The sequence below is a fragment of the Schistocerca nitens genome, chromosome 1, assembly GCF_023898315.1.
Source record: "Schistocerca nitens isolate TAMUIC-IGC-003100 chromosome 1, iqSchNite1.1, whole genome shotgun sequence".
Classification (NCBI taxonomy): domain Eukaryota; kingdom Metazoa; phylum Arthropoda; class Insecta; order Orthoptera; family Acrididae; genus Schistocerca; species Schistocerca nitens.
This window is the reverse complement of record NC_064614.1, coordinates 194,504,591-194,520,073: the sequence shown is the minus strand read 5'-3', so window position 1 is coordinate 194,520,073 and position 15,483 is coordinate 194,504,591. Positions and strand designations below refer to the sequence as shown.

Genomic DNA, 15,483 nt, shown 5'->3' with positions numbered 1-15,483 from the left:
ATTCAGTATCACGTACTGTGCCACACGCGGCAGTTGGCGTCGCCTCACCTGACGGTTCGTGCGTCGCACTGCGGCGCGGCACGGCGCTGGCTGGCCGTAGAGCTGCACCGCTGCGGAGCCGCGGGAGGTTGTGTCCGCGTCGAGCAGGCGTTGTCGGCGCAGCTCGGCGGCCGACGCGGAGTCCAGCGGGGCACTGGCCGGCGGCCACGCGGCGGCGCCTGGCCACGGCTCCGGGCCTTAAGTAAATAAGTGGCCCATTGCCGATAGCCGCGGCGCAGCTCGACACCAGCCGGCGCCGGCGCGGGTCCGGCAACACGCGTCTGTCGAACTCCGAGTTCGCCTGAAATCGCAGGTGCTCATCTCTGTCGACGACGAGTTTCGCATCGTTTGTGCCTCAGAGCCTCATCTGTACCGTCTACGTATCTAGATTTCATCTGAGTCTATGGCGGCAGTAAAAATTCCGGAGGATAAGCCGTTTGTTTTAGCAAATGAATGTACTGCCTATACGGCGGCAGTGAGGCTACATAGCTACTGTGTCACATCTGACAGACTCAAGGACAGACTTCCCGCTTCATTCGAAATTCGCTGCTTAAATGAATAATTGTCCAAACTGTCATAAAAATTACGACATTTAAAAAGTCAAAAACACCTCACCATGCTTGACTTTTTAGCTTTTGTAATTTCCATGATAATTTGAACTATTATCGAGTGCTGAGTGTTGTTACTGTTATTCGGAATAGTAACCCATATTCCGTCTTTTCTCAGTTGCATAATACCAGCGGGAAACTTAGCATCCTACTCTCGAGCACATTTAGACCTCTCGAAATATAAAGTCCCTTCAAGGTTAAAGTATGGTAGCGACCATTCATCGCCCAGAATGAAACAACTCAGCGATTGAATACCATTTATTAACACAGTCAGGTCTGCCTCCTTCCGAAACTCGTGTAAAAGTATCCCAAATCACTCCCTTGAATTCTTCACTTGAAAAGTCCAAGGCTCCACTTGACTCACATAATGTTCCACTATTATCTGCTTTTCCAATGGCTGAAAAAAATAAATAAAGAAATGTCATAAATATTGCGGTAAACACAGATCATTTACATTAATTATAAATAAAGGTTGGTGTGCTCATCATAAATGACAAAAGATTGTCATAAAATATATTTTAAACAATTATACAGGGTGATTCTTTGATCGTGACCGGGCCAAATATCTCACGAAATAAGCGTCAAACAAAACAAAAAAAAAAAACAAAAAAAAACTACAAAGAACGAAACTCGTCTAGCTTGAAGGGGGAAACCAGATGGCGCTATGGTTAGCCCGCTAGATGGTGCTGCCATAGGTCAAACGGATATCAACTGCGTTTTTTAAAATAGAAACCCCCATTTTTTTATTACGTATTCGTGTAGTACGTAAAGAAATATGAATGTTTTAGTTGGACCACTTTTTTCCGCTTTGTGATAAATGGCGCTGTAATAGTCACAAACATATGGCTCACAATTTTAGACGAACAGTTGGAAACAGGCAGGATTTTTAAATTAAAATACAGAACGTAGGTACGTTTGAACATTTTATTTCGGTTGTTCCAATGTTTACATGTACCTTTGCGAACTGACCATTTCTGAGAACGCATGCTGTTACAGCGTGATTACCTGTAAATACCACATTTATGCAATAAATGCTCAAAATGATGTCCGTCAACCTCGATGCATTTGGCAATCCGTGTATTCCTCTCAACAGCGAGTGGTTCGCCTTCCGTAATGTTCGCATATGCATTGAAAATGCGCTGACGCATGTTGTCAGATGTTGTCGGTGGATCACGATAGCAAATATCCTTCAACTTTCTCCACAGAAAGAAATCCGGGGACGTCAGATCCGGTGAACGTGCGGGCCATGGTATGGTGCTTCGACGACTAAACCACCTATCATGAAATATACTATTCAGTACCGCTTCAACCGCACGCGAACTATGTGCCGGACATCCGTCGTGTTGGAAGTACATCGCCATTCTGTCATGCAGTGAAACATATTGTAGTAACATCGGTAGAACATTACGTAGGAAATCAGCATACATTGCACCATTTAGATTGCCATCGATAAAATGGGGGCCAATTATCCTTCCTCCCATAATGCCGCACTATACATTAACCCGCCAAGGTCGCTGATGTTCCACTTGTCGCAGCCATCGTGGATTTTCCGTTACCAAATAGTGCATATTATGCCGGTTTACGTTACCACTGTTGGTGAATGACGCTTCGTCGCTAAATATAACGCGTGAAAAAAATTTGCCATCGTCCCGTAATTTCTCTTGCGCCCAGTGGCAGAACTGTACACGACGTTCAAAGTCGTCGCCATGCAATTCCTGGTGCATAGACATATGGTATGGGTGCAAGCGATGTTGATGTAGCATTCTCAACACCGACGTTTTTGAAATTCCCGATTCTCGCGCAATTTGTCTACTACTGATGTGCGGATGAGCCGCGACAACCATCATCATTTGTTGCAGGTCGTGGTTGACGTTTCACATGTGGGTGAACACTTCCTGTTTTCTTAAATAACGTAACTATCCGGCGAACGGTCCTGACACTGGTATGATGTCGTCCAGGATGCCGAGCATCATACATAGCACACGCCTGTTGGGCATTTTGATCACAATAGCCATACATCAACATGATATCGACTTTTTCCGAGATTGGTAAACGGTCCATTTTAACACGGTTAATGTATCAAGAAGCAAACACCGTCCGCACTGGCGGAATGTCCGTAATACCACGTACTTACACGTTTGTAACTATTACAGCGCCATCTATCACAAAGCGAAAAAAGTGGTCGAACTAAAACATTCGTATTTCTTTACGTACTACACGAATATGTAATAAAAAATGAGGGTTCCTATTTAAAAAAACGCAGTTAATATCCGTTTGACGTATGCCAGCGCCATCTAGCTGGCCAACCATAGCGCCATCTGGTTTCCCCCTTCAAGCTAGACGAGTTTCGTTATTTGTAGTTTTTTCGTTTGATGCTTATTTCGTGAGGTATTTGACCCAGTCACTATCAATGGACCACCCTGTATTTGGGGGTGGTAATCTCTTGAGAGACTAGACAAACATTTGGACCCTAAAGAGAGGCAGCAGCGTTTTCAGTAGTTACAGGGGCAACAGTCTAGGTGATTGACTGATCTGGCCTTGTAACATCAACCAAAACGGCCTTGCTGTGCTGGTTATGCTAACAGATTAAAGCAAGGGGCAACTACAGCCGTAATTTATCCCGAGGGCATGCAGCTTTACTGTTTGGTTAAATGATGATGGCGTCCTCTTGGGTAAAATATTCTGGAGGTAAAATTAGAACACCATCCGTATCTCCAGGCGGGGAACTACTCAGGAGGACGTCGTTATCAGGAGAAACAAAACTGGCTTTCTGCGGGTCGCAGGGTAGAATGTCAGATCTCTTAATCGGGCGGGCAGGTTACAAAATTTAAAAAGGGAAAAGGATGGATTAAAGATAGATATCGTGGGAATTAGTGAAGTTCGGTAGCACGAGGAACAAGACTTCTAGTCAGGTGAATGGCTATAAATACAAAATCAAATAGGGGTAATCGAGGATTTGGTTTAATAATGAATTAAAAAATAGGAACGAGGGTAAGATACTATGAAGCACATAGTGAACGCATTATTGTAGCCAATATACACTATGTGATCAAAAGTGTCGGGACACCCCCAAAAACAGACGTTTTTCGTATTTGGTGCATTATGCTGCCACCTAGACCCAGGTACTCCATGTCAGCGACCTCAGTAGTCATTAGACATCGCGAGAGAGCAGAATGGGGCGCTCCGTGAAGCTCACGGACGTCGAACGTGGTCAGGTTATTGGGTGTCACTTGTGTCATACGTCTGTACGCGAGTTTTCCACATTCCTAAACATCCCTAGGTCCACTGTTTCCGATGTGATAGTGAAGTGGAAACGTGAAGGGACATGTACAGCACAAAAGCGTACAGGCCGACCTCATCTGTTGACTGACAGAGGCGACCGACAGTTGAAGAGGGTCGTAAAGTGTAATAGGCAGACATTTATCCAGACCATCACACAGGAATCCCAAACTGCAGCAGAATCCACTGCAAGCACTATGACAGTTAGGCGGGAGGAGAGAGAACTTGGATTTCGTGATCGAGCGGCTGCTCGTAAGCCACACATCACGCCGATAAATGCCAAACAACGCCTCGCTTCGTGTAAGGAACGTAAACATTGGATGATTGAACAGTGGAAAAACGTTGTGTGGGGTGACGAATCACGGTACACAATGTGTCGATCCGATGGTAGGGTGTGGGTATGGCGAATGCGAAGTGAACGTCATCTGGCAGCGTGTGTAGTGCCAACAGTAAAATTCGGAGGCGGCGGTGTTATGGTGTGGTCGTGTTATTCATGGAGGGGGCTTGCACCCCTTTTTGTTTTGCGTGGCACTATCACATCTCAGACCTACATTGATGTTTTAAACACGTTCTTACTTCCCACTGCTGAAGAGCCATTCGGGGATGGCGGTTGCATCTTTCAACGCGATCGAGCACCTGTTCATAATGCACTGCCTATGGCGAAACGGTTACACGACAATAACATCCCTGTAATGGACTGGCCTGCACAGAGTCTTTGGGATGTTTTGGAACGCCGACTTCGTGCAAGGCCTCACCGATCGACATCGATACCTCTCCTAAGTGCAGCACTCGGTGAAGAATGGGCTGCCATTCCCCAAGAAAGCTTCCAGCACCTGACTGAACGTATGCCTGCGAGAGTGGAAGCTATCACCAAGGATAAGATGGCCTAACACCATACTGAATTCCACCATTACCGATGGAGGGCGCCACGAACTTCTAAATCATTTTCAGCCAGGTGTCAAGGTACTTTTGATCTCATAGTGTAGACACGAAGCCCACATCTACCACAGTAGTACAAGTTTATATGAAAACTAGCTCTGCAGATGATGAAGAGTTTGAAGACATTTATGATGCGATACAAGAAATTATTCAGATGGTTAAGGGAGACGAAAATTTAATAGTCATTGGGGACTGGAATTGGATAGTAGGAAAAAGAAGAGAAGGAAAAGTAGTAGGTGAATATGGACTAGAGGTAAGGAATGAAAGAGGAAGCCGCCTGGTAGAACTTTGCACAGAGCATAACCTAATCATAGCTAACATTAGAGAAGGTTGTATACATGGAAGAGGCCTGGAGATACTAGAAGGTTTCAGATAGATTATTTAATGTTAAGACCGAGATTTAGGGACAAAGTTTTAAGCTGTAAGACATTTCCAGGGTCAGAGGTGGACTCTGACCACAGTTTATTGGTTATGAACAATAGATTACAAGTGAAGAAACTGCAAAAAGGTAGGAATTTAAGGAGATGGGACCTAGATAAACTGAAAGAACCAGAGGTTGTAGAGAGTTTCAGAGAGAGCATTAGAGAACGATTGACAAGAACAGGGGAAAGAAATACAGTAGAAGAAGACTGGGTAGCTATGACAGATGAAATAGTGAAGGCAGCAGAAGATCAAGTATGTAAAAAAGCCAGGGCTAGTAGAAATCCTTGGGTAACAGAAGAGATATTGAATTTAATTGATGAAAGGAGAAAATATAAAAACGCAGTAAATGAAGTAGGCAAAAAGGAATACAAATGTCTCAAAAATGAGATCGACAGGAAGTGCAAAATGGCTAAGAAGCCATGGCTAGAGGACAAATGTAAGGATTTAGAGGGATACATCACTATGGGTAAGATAGATACTGTCTACAGGAAAATTAAAGAGACCTTTGGAGAAAAAAAAACCACTTGTACGAATGTCAAGAGTTCAGATGGAAAACTAGTACTAAGCAAAGAAGGGAAAGCCGAAAGGTGGAAGTAGTATATAGAGGGTCTATACAAGGGCGATGTTCTTAAGGAAAATATTATGGAAATGGAAGAGGACGTAGATAAAGACGAAATGGGAGACATGATACTGCGTGAAGCATTTGACAGAGCACTGAAAGACCTAAGTCGAAACAAGGCCCCGATGGTAGACAACATTCCATTAGAACTACTGATAGCCTCGGAAGAGCCATCCATGACAAAATTCTACCATCTCGTGAGCAAGTTGTATGAGACAGGTGAAATACCCTCCGACTTCAAGAAGAACATAATAATTCCAATACCAAAGAAACCTGATGTTGACGGGTGTGAAAATTACCGAACTATCAGTTTAATAAGTCATGGATGCAAAATACTAACACGAATTCTGCACAGACGACTGTAAAAACTGGTAGGAGCCGACCTTGGGGGAGATCCGTTTGGATTCCATAGAAATACTGGAACACGCAAGGCAATACTGACCCTACGACTTATCTTGGATTAATGAAAGGCAAACCTACGTTTCTAGCACTTTGAGGAGGTACTGAACAGAACTGGGGGGAAGAAGAATTTGTGACACAACTTGACTAGAAGAAGGGGTTGGTTGATAGGACACGTTCTGAGGCAACAAGGGACCACCAATTTAGCACGGGATGGAAGCGTGGTTAGAGGGAGACCATGAAATGAATGCACTAAACAGATCCAGAAGGATGTAGGTTTCAGTAATTATTCGGAGATGAAGAAGCTGGCACAGGACAGAGTAGCATGGAGAGCTGCATCAAACCAGTATCTGTACTGAAGATCACAACAACGACATACGCTTTCTTGACAGAAGTGACTTACAGTTCTCTTTTCAGCTGTGGTGTCCAATAACACATGTGGATCACCACCTTTTAATTAGCACATTTTCTTAATAGCACTTGTAATCAGCATCTGGATAAAATTACTGGCGAACTACAAAACTGTTGTTTAAATAAATACACAAGTATGACAAAATGTATTAATGCTGCAGTCATGTGGATTGAGCTATTGTGGAGAATACACATGCATCATGAAAAACACGTAAAAGGCGTCGTAAATCTATAAATAAAGTAGATACAGGTATGTAGCTTTTAGGGATGATAGGTTTACTGCAATGCCATTATCTGAGATATCCTTAGGTGAAATCACACGAAGCGGTTAAACGATGTTAATTCAAAGGTCTTTGTTTTAAATATTTATTCACTGTGAAATATTAACTCCTGTAGTTTTAAAGATATTAATACTGTTGTGTTATTTGACGCTCCTCATTTATCTAAGATTGAAGACGTATTCAGATTTGAAACTTCCTGGCAGATTAAAACTGTGTGCCGGAACGAGTCTCGAACTCGGGACCTTTGCCTTTCGCGGGCAAGTGCTCTACCAATTGAGCTACCCAAGCACGACTCACGCCCCGTCCTCACAGCCTTAATTCCGCCAGTACCTCGTTTCCTACCTTCCAAACTTCACAGAAGCTGTCCTGCGAACCTTGCAGAACTAGCGCTCCTGGAAGAAACGATATTGCGGAGTCATGGCTTAGCCACAGCCTGGGGGATGTTTCTTGAATGAAACTCCTCTGTAGAGTGAAAATTTCATTCTAGTATTCAGATTTGCTTTAATACTTGACTGTGAGTTAGTGTCGAACCTCAAAGAGCCGAAGAAGCCATCTTTCAGCTTGTCTTGCACACCGCCTTTTCCTGGAGTTCTGTCTCCTACTCAAAGGCCATGTGAACAACAGCCATCTGAACTGCCAGCTTTGGATTTACCTATTGCCTGTGGCACTGCTCATATTTGGAGCTAGCTGGTTGGAACTGGTTGGCTGGAACCGGTCAACTAGCAGGGCTGGCCGCGCCGTGCATAATGCCCTGGACCCGCTAGTTTTCAACCATGGAAGCAAGTTCACCTCTCCTCAGTACCATGCCTAGGTGGACGAATAACTCGCCCACATACTCCTCCACTTTATTTAGCATATTAGCTCGCTAATCTGGTACATTTAGTCGCACCAAATGTAACATACTTACTTAATATAACAAATACATACCGGTACGTAACATAATAAACAGAACAGTAGTGTAAGCATCTTTGTGGTGGTGCGTGAAACAGCGTGTATCTCCTAGGATAGGTCACAACATATTATTAGCATAAATTTTCTAAATCTAACACGAGTTATAGAAATTATGGCACATCAATTAAATGTCCAAGTAAACACACAACTCTTACGTAATTTTCGAGTCAGTTCGATTTTTTCAAAAGTTTTTGACCTCTTTTGCACTCATCTGATAACACCTTTTGCTTTGACCACTACATTGTAACAGTTTATTATCACATACAAATTACACGATCGGTGTTCTGGTGTCAGTGTTTAAATGGTTCGCAATCCAGCTGCCTATTGACGCCATTGGCTAAGCACTGCTCCGAAACATGTGTCAACCCCCAGTCACCGTCGGTGTTAAAGAACGACAGCTATCGAAATACTACTGTGATCATATGACTTCCTGAATCCGCATAGATCAGGCACTGAATGCCCGAATGCCCTCCCCAGTGTAATCGATACATTCACAAACGGGACAGCAAGCAAAAACTGTTTAATAACATAGGCAAAACACGTGATTCAGCTCGACATTTCTCTCTGTACATGTTCCCTGTAGAAAACATGTCTCTAAATTTGTTCGAAACATTTTATCATTTCTGTACAATTTTACAGCACGTAATCAGAAACTTTAAAATTAATTCAACCCTTTGCAGAAATCGCCCATTGAGCTTTCCTTTCTACTCCGTGGATAGCTGGATGATAAATTAAGCAAATGTTCACTTTCATTTGCACTAAAATACTCTCACATACTTTATGTAGAGTTATGCCCAATATCTACTTACAAAAATCTATTCAAATCCTTTCCAAAATAACATATATTACAGAATTATTCAACAAAATATACTACTAAATCTTAGCTCATACTTTGGACGTAGCAACATGTTTTACTCACACAAGTAATTAAAACTAATGAGGTGTGATGAGCTCCACGCACCCAATTTTGTGCGAACAATAGTTACAAATAAAGTACACGTATTACACGATAAACCCATCCAAAATATTGCATGTAACATCTAACACGTATAAATAACCCCTTGTAATTTCCCCCCAAATCTTATATACAGTACCATTTATATTTGTCTCTTTCGTAAATGATGAAATTAATTATATTCTGCCGACCTACACGCACCATGAGCTGTGCGGCCAATGTCGGCACTCTCCTTGCACAAGTTGTGCCTCCATAAATCTTAAATACATCTTAAATCCACCAAGTTTACCCTTTACATCAAACAGAATTGTCCCCAAAAATTCTTATAAACTAAATTGAACATACCCGCACATACACATATTTATAAACAGCACATTCTTCATTCACAAGGTGCAACTCTACTAACATTGGAGACTTACAGCATCTTTCTCGCCAATGTACCCTTTAACGCTCACTTTTTTTGTTCTTTTTTGCTCTTACGTTTAGAGGCCAGACTTGTGACAACCACTGGCATATCATTTTTTAGTTTCTAGATTAGATATGCAAAATTATTTCATCATTAACATCGATCAACACATTTAGAGGCTGCATATCTTTAATTTCACCCCTCTCTAAACTACATTCTTTCAAGATATCATTATCGTCATGCCTTCCTTTTCGTTCATATTTATGGCACCCCCCTACCAATAATTCCGTCAGTCTCTGCTGATACATAGTACTTGGGTCAATCCAAACGAAATGCACGCTATTTTTGTAAAAATACAGTTTTAATTCTGCATGTGTGAAAGTCTTACAGTGTGTAGATACATCCTTCCCGCTTGCTTTCAAACTTAGTTCAACCTGTTCCCGTGAGTGGCGCCCTCACAGCATGTCTTCAAGATGGCTGCTACACTTGACGTTCGTCAGAAGCAACGTGCTCTCCTAGAATTCCTGTGCCGTGAAAATGAGACAGTGGGAAACATCCACAAGACGTTGGAAACGGTGTATGGAGATGCTGCTGTCGATCACAGTACGGTTAGTCGGTGGGCAAGCAGGTTACGTGATGAAAGCGGGGACGGCAATAATGAGGACTGTCCTCGCAGCGGCAGGCCTCATACTGCACACACTTCACACAATGTGCAGAGAGTTAACGAATTGGTGACTGCTGACAGACGCATCACAGTGAACGAATTGTCACGCTACGTTGGGATAGGGGAAGGAAGTGTTTGCAGAATACTGAAAGTGCTGGCGTTAAAAAAGGTTTGTGCCAGGTGGCACACAAAGAAACAAAAAAAAAAAAAAACGGTATGCAAGGAACTTCTGGAACAGTACGAGAATGGTGGAGATGAATTTCTTGGAAGAATTGTGACAGGTGATGAAACATGGTTCAAAATGGCTCTGAGCACTATTGGACGCAGCAGCTGAGGTCATCAGTCCCCTAGAACTTAGAACTACTTAAACCTAACTAACCTAAGGACATCACACACATCCATGCCCGAGGCAGGATTCGAACCTGCGACCGTAGCAGTCGCGCGGTTCCGGACTGAAGCGTGTAGAACCCTTCGGCCACCGCGGCCGGCGATGAAACATGGCCACATCATTTGTCACCAGACACGACGAGGCAATCAATGGAGTGGCATCATGCAAATTCACCCAAGAAAAAAAAATTCAAAACTACACCTTCTGCTGGAAAAGTTATGGCTATGGTGTTTTTCGATTCCGAAGGACTCTTGCTTGTGGACATCATGCCAAGTGGTACCACCATAAATTCTGATGCGTATGTTGACGACACTGAAGAAAATTCAAGCTCGACTGAGTCGTGTTCGACCACATCGGCAAAATCAGGATGTTTCGCTGTTGCACGACAATGCACAGCCACATGTCAGTCAAAAAACCGTGGAAGCGATCACAAAACTCGGATAGACAACACTGAAACACCTGCCTTACAGTCCTGACCTGGCTCCATGTGACTATCATCTCTTTGGGAAACTGAAAGCCTCTCTTCGTGGAACAAGGTTTGAAGATGATGACTGCCTTGTGCACGCTGCCAAACAGTGGCTCCAAAAGGCTGGTCCAGAATTTTACCGTGTGGGTATACAGGCACTGGTTCCAAGATGGCGTAAGGCAGTGGAGAGGGATGGAAATTGTGTGGAGAAATGAAAATATTGTTCCTGAAGGATGTATCTACAAACTGTAAAACTTTCAATCATGTAGAATAAAAGATGGATTAAAAAAAATAGTGTACATTTCTTTTGGACTGACCCTCGAACAAACTGCCGCTATTGAATCGCCCCATATTAGAACCTACATTACACTTTCATTCCGCGATATTCGAATCTAACGGTTTCTCCTTTACACTTTCTCCCCTTTCAGACGACTCCACCACTTCACGCTTCAACATACCGTCTAATACATTTTCACATTCGTGCTTCAACATCCAATCTGACCCGCCAGGTTAACTGAGAGCTCTAATGCGCTGCTTCCTGGACTTGGGTAAGCGCACCAGCCCAGGATCGAATCCGCCCGGCGGATTAACGACGAGGGCCGGTGTGCTGGCCAGCCTGGAAGTGGTTTTTAGGCGGTTTTCTACATCCCTTGGTGAATACCGGGCTGGTCCCCATGTCCCACCTCAGTTACACGATGTGCAGACATTCACAACACGTTCGCACTCTTTCATGATTTCCACTAGATGCAGACACCTGTGGTACACTGAGTCCATCCCGGGGTGGTGGCAAGAAGGGCATCGGGCCACCCCTTAAAATTAACCATGCCAAATCCGATTGTAACCCTGCCGACCCAGCGAAACTGTGGGACAAAGGCAGCAGCAAAAGAAGAATACGAAGAAGCTTCAACATTCCATCAAAATTCATGATTTCATTAGGAACCATCGGTTCACTTCCAACAGTAGACATAAATGCTCGAACTTATTCCTCTGAGATATCTAAATCAGTAGCTTCAGTAATCGCAACTTCCGCACCTACATTATCTCCTTTACCCCCATTTAAGAATAAATCACTCACATTCGCCGATACATAATAAAATTCACCACCAGCCGCTGAGACTGTTGCTACGCTTCCTTCACAAATACTCTTAAATACTTCCCCCGATACACTACAAACTTCAGCTATCGAGACTACAGCTTCACCACCTTCACACATATTTTCACTTACTTCCTCGGATACAAAATCATCTACATTACTATAATTGTTGCTATTGTCTAGTGAATCATTAGGATTCGTCATACATTACAGCTCCACTGGATTCAGATCCTCCTCTGCCTCTCTTTTGATCACAGCATCTTTCAACATATATTCATTTCTTCATTCACCTCCCTTTCACATAATAAATTTTTCAGCCCCATATCCTCGTTATCGAATCTCTCAACACATTTTACCATATTACTTGTGCACTCTTTATAGGTGCGATGCTTAAAATTATTCTACATTATACTATTGCTTATTATAACTTCCATCTCCAAAATTTGTGGCTTTTTTCGCGAATTTTAGACACCGACAGAAATTTTAAAAGAACGTTTCATTTTCAACGACGGTTTATTTCGTCACCTCCGGACCTGAGACGCGGCGATCTCTAATTTCTCGAACCCGTATTCTGGCTTTGCATGTCGTGAGGCTCCTGATCCTCAAATCTTCGTTTCTGGTTTTGATTTCCATTACGAAAGTTCCTGTTTCCATTTCCCTTTGAAAATTTTTATTACAGTGGTAATTATTTCTCTTATGATCATAATAATTCCCATTCTGATACCTATTTCCCCGTCTACTGGTCCAGTTATGTGGCTTGAATTTCAACGCCTGGTCAAGACTCTCAATAAAATCCAAAAATTCATCAGTAGAATTTGTCAGAGTGTGGACAAGCTCCCATTGTAAAAATCGGGTAGTTGTTCTCATGCGTCGTGATTTCAGTTAACCCTCCTAGCGGACGGTTTATATGCGTCATCTCAGCCAGTTCGCACACACACAAAAATCCCGCATCGACCCACTTCCGTATCTGAAACTTGGCCCGTTTGGGAACTCATTCTGAAGTCGCGTTTGCTTCGTTTGACTTGAATTTGTTCAGGTAACAACTCTCAGACCCTTCACAGGTAATAAATGAAGCACTCACAAAATTTGCCCATCATTGTGCATTGCCCTCAAGATCACTTTTCGCGATCTTAATTTTTGCCTCTTCCAACATAACTCACAAAAAACCATCTCTACACACAGCAAGAAAATTAACTGAATGTTATTTTCCATTATTTCCAAAACACTTTGTTGTTCACGAATAAACCCTTAGAACACCTATTACAGTGGTAGCCTGATTCGCTGCTAAAGAATTTAATTCAGCCTCATGTCTTTAAACTGCTGTTCATGGTACTCAGCTTCTTTATTTAATCTTGATTCAAAATGTTCTCTATTTCTAAGCACCTCCTTTTCACGTTCCACTACTCGAACTGACAAAATATATTTTAAGATAGGTATTTCATTTTCATTTATCTAAGTTATCGATCTGCACGTTAGAGGGAGAACAAGTTATGTTACTGTTGTACAATCTTTGGTCTTGTTCTGGCACAGTCGTTGCCTCTGCGCTGTCTGACACATTTCTAGTTCAAGTGTGGTAGGTGATGGACGTAATCAGAAATTCTGTTGTGGCTGCGTCGATTTGTGATTGTATCTGTTAGATGAAGAAAGATTTATTTCAAAGGACAGCAAGGATGAATATAATGTATTTATTGGAAGCCGAAAAGAATAGGCTGCAGCACTCTGCAGCTAGTTGGAATTATTGTCAGCTAGTTTACTTACTCAAAGCTGAGAGAGAGAAATCAGCCCACTTCCCTGAGTCATGAATTAACGTATCAACTGATTAAGCTCTTTGGTATTTATAGAAATTCTCTGTAAACATTATACCCTTCTTAGTCATCGTTCACTTTGTTAAGCGTAGTATCGTTCAGACCAATGTTATGTGTGAAGATCATGCGAAATTTTGCTCTGTCTCTTTGAATACATATTTCACTCTAAAGTCGTTGTCTTCGAATATCATTTCATAGGAATAGCTACTCTCCCCATTCCACTGTTTAAAGAATGTTTATCACTACTCATTACCACACTTTAACATATGGTATGCAACAGTTTAAATATTTATTTAGAAATAGAAATCCAGCTTAGCCACTGCCTGCTTGCTGTTTTCTGTTGTGGTTTCGAGAAATCTGCAACAGTGTTGTTAAGACGTGACGTAAGTGGATAATTTGATTAGGGCCAGATAATTATTTTACTCGGTTGCGCATTTAATGTAAAGACAAGTTGTAATCAGACCGGTTACAGTTCAGTTCAAAGTAGATTCTGTCTAGTCAAAGGTTAGCGTACGAGTTTAAGTTGGACAACTTTTTGTGGGTACATAGTCCTGGCAGTACCTAGATTTTTTTTAGAGTGGGGAGTAAAGTTAATTTAAACTGCTTAGAGAAACATGTAGTGAGGAGGTTACATATGGAGACCTTTTCTGCCAGGATAGTTCGTTAGTACTTTTGGTAATACATAGTCGGATAGTGCTGGACTTCTCGAAAGCAACATTACCACTGCATTAATTTTACTTATGCTGTACTTCTTTTTCAGGCAATTTGTTTAAAATTTTGTGTTCAATTTGTGAAATTTTGTGTCGTTTGACGATTACCGATTACTTTATTATATAAACTGTTGGCATAATAGTACAGGTTCTGCGTGGATTTCACACATTGTTGAGTATTTGCGTGCGCAGTAGTACAGTTTTTGTTTTTGTTTGTTTAGTAATTGTAGCAATTCTATTTCTCCAAGAGATAGTGTTTCATCATGTTCGGCACAAGAGAAAACAATATGAAAAATCTGTCGTAGCACAAGACAACAGAGGGTGTTACAAAATAACGAGTTGGTACAGGATGAGATAAACTACCTTGAGCGATTAGCAACTACCAATAGCTTACATGAGACAGCAGGAAATTGCGCGGATCCACCATCATCATATAGTTTAGCGAACAATAGTGAAGCAGAACAAACGATGTGTAATGAAAACGTAAATTCTGAAATTAGGTCAATCGCCTATTAGTCGTCACAGTCTAGCGAAAGATCACGAAAATTGCCACAGCCGTGCGATTTTACAAGTGGTAATACATACATCGGAATCAGGTTGTCCGTCAATGTCTTTTGAGTGAACACAGCCCACTTCACCCTCAGTGAACAATTAAATAGAACCACACTGCGCGAATCCGACAAATTTTGTAGAAGCAATTCGTCAGATGCTTAAAGAGACGAAAGATGAAAACAGAAAATCATAGTAAGAGAGCAGGAAATCACAGGAAGAAAATAGTAAATCACTTAGGGAAGAAATAAGAAACTCACAGGAAGATAATAGAAAATCACAGGAAGGAATGAAACTGAAAATTCAAAATTTATCTTTTGCGATTAGAGAAGAAATTCAGTGACCTGCAACCCACGGGTCTGCGACATAAAAATTGTTTCAAATTTATTAAGTGATTTTTATTGTGTTTTAAACGCTGATTTCAGGAAAAATAGTGATAAAATTCCATCACGTACAGTTATTTCACAAACTGCTTGTCTAGTTTTAGCTTTTTTCGAT

The 15,483-nt window shown here is 42.0% G+C and overlaps 1 protein-coding gene across 3 annotated transcripts in view; it reads right to left on the bottom strand.

Annotated features, from left to right (window-relative positions):
• LOC126235027 (solute carrier organic anion transporter family member 74D-like) overlaps positions 1-182 on the bottom strand; it is a 215,347-nt gene extending 215,165 nt beyond the window's left edge. For all 3 annotated transcript variants that reach the window (XM_049943766.1, XM_049943779.1, XM_049943773.1), the window contains exon 1: positions 49-182. The gene's annotated coding sequence lies outside the window, so the exon portion shown is untranslated. The remainder of the gene's footprint in view (positions 1-48) is intronic.
• Between the last annotated feature and the right edge of the window lie 15,301 nt (positions 183-15,483).